Source organism: Manis javanica, chromosome 10 (assembly GCF_040802235.1).
Source record: "Manis javanica isolate MJ-LG chromosome 10, MJ_LKY, whole genome shotgun sequence".
Taxonomy (NCBI): Eukaryota; Metazoa; Chordata; class Mammalia; order Pholidota; family Manidae; genus Manis; species Manis javanica.
The window spans coordinates 108,049,703-108,057,328 of NC_133165.1; positions in this window are offsets into that span (position 1 = coordinate 108,049,703).

The window sequence follows — 7,626 nt, forward strand, 5'->3', positions numbered from 1 at the left end:
TTGTCTCTGACGGAGAAAGAATTCAAGAGCAGGTTGAGCAGGTGCCAGCAGAGAGCACTTTGATAAAGCAGAAGCACACACTCGAGGAGGGAGTGCGGGCTGCTCCAGAGGCGGGCAGGGCAGTGGGGCTGGGTTGGGTGGTCCTAGAGTTGGAGTTTAAGCTGGGGGTGAACTGTTCATCAGGACAGGTAGGGTTTTCTCAGAATAGGTCGGGGGTTTCCAGGAAATAAGGTGACTCCCTCTTTTGTCCTTAGATGGTCTGCCTCAGAACTGCCACGGTGCCAAGGGGTGGGACGCATGCCAAGGAGAGTATAAGGTATTGGGGGTCAAGTCCGGTCAGCTTTGCCTCCATGGTGGAACCAGCCAGTTTTGGCAGGTCTGGTATCTATACCCTCCTTCCCCACCTGAGAGACAGTTTACACAGAATGTTTAGAATATAAATAAACATCTAACTGAATGTAAACCGGCCAAAGTCTCCAGACACCCCCTGCTCATATCGGCTATCTACCTCCTATGACGGAGGCTCCTGAGCAGGCGAGGCAGGACCGGCATAAATACAAGCTCTCAAATGAAAATAAGGCTTCCCAGCATTTCTGTGGTCTTCCGACACGATGGTCCCCTCACATCCACTGAGAGGGTCAGTAGGGAACGGATGCAACTTGACAGGACCGACTTGCTCCCTGCTGTCTCCTCTGCCCTTCATCTGATAGGACTGATATGCCAAATGGGGGAGGTGATATAGGGGCTGATAAAGAAGGGGCCAACTCACTCAAGCCTAGCTTTATATTCATGAGAGGAGAAAACTTTTTTTTTTCTTTTTTTTCTTGATGCGTTAATTCTACCTCAAGACTATCCGCAATAAATAGCCACACATGTGGACCAACACTTACATCAGGATAAAAAATTATCTATAAAAACAAATAAAACATAACTGAAATTGAAAACAACCCAAAAGTGCACAGTAGGGGAGCTATGTGACATGGAGTGATACATCTGTTACAGGGAAGGGTCATTCCCACCCCTCCTCCTGCACACAGGACAAGGACTATGAGGCAAGATGAGAAGGCTAGTAGTAGAAAGTACACACTCCAGGAGAGAGCGGGCAGCCTGAGAAGGTAGGCCCGGCCCTGTTTATCTGAACACTTGGTTGTGTAGGAAAGTGTGAGGGGTGGGTTAACAGGTTCAGAACATATAAGGGCTCCTGCTCTGTGCATGCTCTTACTCATATTGCAGATAGAAAAACCCTTAGGGGGAAACTTCTAATGATCATGTGGGTGTGCCAAGGTCATTAGGAGGCGTCTTAGTGTCCTTTGAGCAGGCATCTGCCCTGGGGACTTAATGCTACCTTAGTCTAAGGACCACGTGAATGGGCCAAGTTCCTTCCCAGTGCTGGCGTCAGCCTTGGTGATTTCCCTGCTCTGTCTTACTTTCCGTTTCAGGCAAAGAGTGAGTGTAAAGCTACCTGGAAAGCTTACTGGCTTCCACCTCTGCCCTCCTTTCTGCTGCTCATATCTGACTGCCCCCTCTGCCACATCCATATAACAGAATGTGACACAGCCTTTAAGTATCCCATTTGAATCCAATAATATGAAGAACCATTGTAGTAAAATGTGAAATAACAGAAATTCAAACAAAACTGGATGAACAACACTCATCTATTTTTTTTTTGCTTGTAAAATAATGTTCACAGCGGTTATTTCCTTGTGAAGAGACTACAGATGAATTTGATCGTTTCTAAATTTTCTGTAGTAAATCTGAATTTTTAAAAATAATTAGATAAAAAGGGTTATACGAATTTTTATAAATTCAAAATATGTATGGAGGAATGTTTTTCTAAGTTTTTTTTAAAAGTAGAAAGGGGACTCTTCAGAGAAATTAAAGAGGACACTAACAAATGGAAATTCATCCCATGTACTTGGGTAGGAAGAATTAATACTGTCAAAGTGGCCAGCCTGCCTAAAGCAGTCTACAGAGTCAGTGCAATCCCTATCAAAATACCAATAGCATTCTTCAATGAACTGGAACAAATAGTTAAAAAATTCGTATGAAACCACAAAAGACCCCAAATAGCCAAAGCAGTCCTGAGAAGGAAGAATAAAGCAGGGGGGATCTTGCTTCCCAACTTCAAGCTCTACTACAAAGCCACAGTAATCAAGACAATTTGGTATTGACACAAGAACAGAGCCACAGACCAGTGGAACAGAATAGAGAGTCCAGATATTAACCCAAACATATATGGTCAGTTAATATACGATAAAGGAGCCATGGATATACCATAGGGAAACGACAGCCTCTTCAACAGCTGGTGTTGGCAAAACTGGACAGCTACATGTAGGAGAATGAAACTGGATCACTGTCTAACCCCACACACAAAAGTAAATTTGAAATGGATCAAAGACCTGAATGTAAGTCATGAAACCATAAAACTCTTAGAAAAACACTTAGGCAAAAATCTCTTGGACATAAACACAAGCAACTTCTTCATGAGCATATCTCCCCGGGGAAGGGAACCAAAAGCAAAAATGAACAAGTGCGACTATATCAAGCTGAAAAGCTTCTGTACAGCAAAGGACACCATCAATAAAACAAAAAGGCATCCTACACTATGGGAGAATATATTCATAAATGACATACCTGATAAAGGGTTGACATCCAAAATATATAAAGAACTCCCACCTCAACAAACAAAAAGCAAATAATCCAATTTAAAGATGGGCAGAGGATCTGAACAGACACTTCTCCAAAGAAGAAATTCAGATGGCCAACAGGAACATGGAAAGATAATTCATATCACTATCCATCAGAGAAATGAAAATTAAAACCACAATGAGATATCACCTCACACCAGTTAGGATGGCCACCATCCAAAAGACAAACAACAACAAATGTTGGTGAGGTTGTGGAGGAAGGGGAACCCTCCTACACTGCTGGTGGGAATGTAAATTAGTTCAACCATTGTGGAAAGCAGTATGGAGGTTCTTCAAAAAACTCAAAATAGAAATACCCTTTGACCCAGGAATTCCACTCCTAGGAATTTACCCTAAGAATGCAGCAGTCCAGTTTGAAAAAGACATATGCACCCTTATGTTTATTGCAGCACTATTTACAATAGCCAAGAAATGGAAGCAATGTAAGTGTCCATCAGTACATGAATGGATAAAGAAGATGTGGTACATATACACAATGGAATATTATTCAGCCATAAGAAGAAAACAAATCCTACCATTTGCAAATACATGGATGGAGCTAGAGCTACATGCTCAGTGAAATAAGCCAGATGGAGAAAGACAAGTATCAAATGATTTCACTCATCTGTGGAGCATAAGAACAAAGAAAAAACTGAAGGAACAAAACAGCAGCAGAATCACAGAACCCAAGAATGGACTAACAGTTACCAAAGGGAAAGGGACTGGGGAGGATGGGTGGGAAGGGAGGGATAAAGGGAGAAAAGGGACATTACAATTAGCAGACGTATTGTAGCAGGGGGGGAGCACAGGGAGGGCTGTACAACACAGAGAAGACAAGTAGTGATTCTACAGCATCTTATTACGCTGATGAGCAATGACTGTAAGTGGGGGGGACTTGATGATGGGGGGAATCTAGTAACCATAATGTTGCTCATGTAATTGTACATTAATGATACCAAAAAAAAAAAAGAAAAACTGCAATATAACATTTAAGTACAACAGAAAAAAAAAAAGTAGAAGGGAGAGAAGGGATGGAAAGATGCCATGAGAGAGAAAGCACAGCTAGGAAACATCGTTTTTGCTCTCAGCTCTGGAACCAAGTACCAAATATTGGGGAAGAGACAAGAGGGGACGGGCTCCTTTCCAAGGGCCACAGAACAAACTACCACAGACTGGGTGGCCCAAAACACCCGAAGTGCATTCTCTCATAGTTCTGGAGGCCAGAGTCTGAAATCAAAATGCAGAGGCCCTGCCCCCAAAATCTAGGGAAGGATCGAACTGCCCTTGTCCCTTGTAGCTTCCAATGGCTCCAGGCAGTCCTTGGCTTGTGACAGCCTCACTCCGACCTGTTTCTGACATCACATCACCTTCCTTCCTGTGCCTCTGCTCCTCTTATAAGGATTCTAGTCTTTGGGTTTAGGGCCCACCCTAAACCTAGGGTGATTTTGTCTTGAGATCCTTAACTAATGACATTTGCAAAGACCCTATTTCTAAATAAGGTCACATTCTGAAGTTCCAGGTGGACTTGAATAATACTGGGGACGCACTACTCAACCCACTGCAGGGGACAAATAGCCTTTAAAATTTTTTAAGGTATCACAGGCAGGCACATGGCAAAAGTCATTGATACAAAAGCATCAAAGGGGGTGAGTGAAAAGCAAGCTTCTTTCTCATCCCTGGACTTCAATCCAATCAGTGTTGCTGTTTCTTGTCTATACAAACCTATGCATCTTTTTGGGACACAAATGGACACATACTACCCAGTGTCCTATGCCCTGCCTTCCTATTTACCAATGTACATTGGATATCCTTTCACATCTGTTCATATAGATTTGCCAGATTTGGTTTGGTGGCTGCATATTATTTCATGTTAGACAAACCATAATTTCTTTAACCAGTCCATGTTAAATGAAATCTGGGAAGTTTCTAGACTTTTATTTTTTTACTATAATGGCTGCAATGCTTCTTTTTTGTATCTGCATGCCATTTACTGTGTGTGCGTGTATGTGTATGTGCTTTAATGGACTTTAATTTTTAGAACAGTCTTAGGTTTACAGCAAAATTGAAGGGAAGGTACAGAGATTTCCCATTTACCTGCTGCTCCTACACAGGCACAGCCTCCCCATTATCCACATCCACCACCAGAGTGGGACATTTATGATACTGGATGAACCTACACTGACACATCATGATCAATCAGAGTCCACAGTTTATGCTGGGGTCACTCTTGATGTCGCACATTCTATGGGTTTGGACAAAGGTATAATGACAAGTATCCATCATTATGGTATCGCACAGAATAGTCTCACTGTCCTAAATATCCTCTGTATTCTGTCTCTTCATCCCTCCTCTTAGCTCCTGGCAACTACTGATCTTTTTACTGTCTCCAAAGTCTTGTCTTTTCCAGAACGTCATATTGTTGGAATCATACAGAACGTAGCCTTTTCAGACTGGCTTACTTTCACTTAGTAATATGCATTTAAGGTTCCTCCTTGTCTTTTCAGGACTTGATAGCTCATTTCCTTGTGGTGCTAAATAATATTTCATTGTCTGGATGGACCACAGTTTATCTAACAATTCACATACAGAAGGACATCTTGACTGCTTCCAAGTTTTGGCAATTATGAATAAAGTTGCTAAACAACCATGTGCAGGTTTTTGCGTGGAGAAGAGTTTTCAACTCTGGATAAATGCCAAGGAGAGTGATCGCTGGATCATATGGTCAGCGTATGTCCTCATCAGCATTTGGGGCTGTCAGTTTTCTGGATTTTGGCCATTCTAGTAGGTGTGTGCTCTGGGTTTTTTTTTAAGTTCTAATTTCGAGATAATTGTAGATTCACGTGAAGTTGTAAGAAATAACAGAGAGATCCTGTGCACCCTTTACCCAGTTTCCTCACTGGTAACATTTTGCAGAACTATAGGACAATATCACAACCAGGCAATTGACAGTGATGCAAACCACCGAACTTATTCAGATGTCACCAACTTTGTCACAGTCTGTGTGCACCTGTGTGTGTGTGCATTCAGTTCAATGCAATTTTTCCCATGTGTAGATTTGTGTGGTTACCACCACAATTAGAATACAGAAGTAAGGATCTAAGAATTAGGATACAGAACTAAGTTCCACCCTAAGGATCCTTGTGCTACCCTCGCATAGACACAGCCACTCCCTGGCCTGCTATGACTGTGCCTTCTTTAGTCTGAACTTTTCTGAACCACTGTGTTTTAGAGGTATCTCTTGTAAGAAGTGTCTATAGTTGGGTTTTGCTTTCTGAACCAATCTAAGAGTCTCTTCTTTTTAGTAGAGGATTTTGTCCTGTTTATCATTATGAAAAATGCAGAAACTGCTATCCCTTAACATTTATTGGGGCTGGCATTTTGTTAGCTGTATCACAGATAAGGAAAGGGAAACTGTGAGCAGTGCATTAATTTCCTTAAAAATCACAGAACTGGTAAGTGGCAGAGGAGGGCTTTGAATCTACTTCACCATATCATCTCTGTACTAATTAGAAGGTCAGTTTTTCTCCCCTAGAAGGGTAAAACAACATCTCTTCCCAGTCAGACGCCCCATCATTCTGAATCCAGAAAAGGGCAGAGACACCTTTTGAATGTCACAACAACAAAAACATCTCAAATTCGCTAAGGTAAGCTTTCCTCCATCCCAGCCAATTTCACTGGAGGGTAAAACAGAATCCAATGATGTCTTTGTAAGGGAAAGATGGAAAGCAGAATGACCCAGAACATTAATAAGTATGAGGTTACACAAATACATGGCGATCACACGCAGACCCCTCACTTGGATTCCAAATGTCATTCTTCGTTCTCCATGAACTTCACTAGCTGCCCCTTCTCTGCCTCTTGCTTCTTCCCTGCTTCTTCCTGGGCTTCCAGGGCCCTATCTTGGACCACCCTTGGCCTTGATTACTACTCTCTCCCCAGCCAGCATTCACATGCAATTCCCTGGTTTTAACTACTTTCTATGCTGGTGGCTCTCAATTTTAATCCCCCAGGCAAATTAAGACAGAATAAATCCACTGCCTACTTGACATCACTTGGATATCTCACGAGTATCTCAAACTTAACCCACCCAAACTGACTTCTTTTACCTGCCTAGAAAGCCTTCAATCCTTCCCACCTCAGTACATGGAACCTTCAGGTGTACTCAAGCCCACACCTGAGTCATCCAGAAGTCACCCTTGACTCTGTTCCCTACATCCCATATCCACTGATAAATCTATGGATTCCTGCAAATAGAATCGTAACCACATAAGCAGCCCCCTTTGGATGAAGCGAAGCGCTCAGACTTCCCATTAACGAAGAGAAGCCCGAGTCCCTCAGTCAGGACCAGGGCATGGGAATCGGACTGGGTGGATGGGCTACCTCCAGACCACAAGTACTAGATCCCAGTCTGAGTGGAGACAGAAGACTGAGCGCTAAGATTCCTGAAACCATCCCATCACCTCACCACGGACCAATCAGAATGGGCACCAGCTGGCCACACACCCTGCAGCCCTTCCCTGTAACTTTGCCTTTAAAAACCCTTGCTCATGAGCTAACGGCGAGTTCGGGACCTTGAGCATTAGCTACCTGCTCTCCTTGATGGCGCCTGCAATGAACACCCTGTTTCTTTCACTACATCCTGTCAGTGTTTGGCTTTGCTGTATGTCCAGTGAGCCAATCAAGGTTTGTTTGTTTCAGTAACGAAATCATTGTCATTACTTTGCCAATCCGGTCCAAGCAGCTGTCACCTCTTGCTCCAACTACTGAAATACCTTCCCAACAGGTCTTCCCCCTCCCTCTCTGGCAAACCTTGAGTCTTTTCCAAACCGAGTGATCATTTTAACATATACATTAGAGTAGGACCACTGCTAACCCCTATGGTACCTTAGGGCTTATTAGGGAAAGAGCCACCCCACAAGTGGACATGGCTCTGTGGATG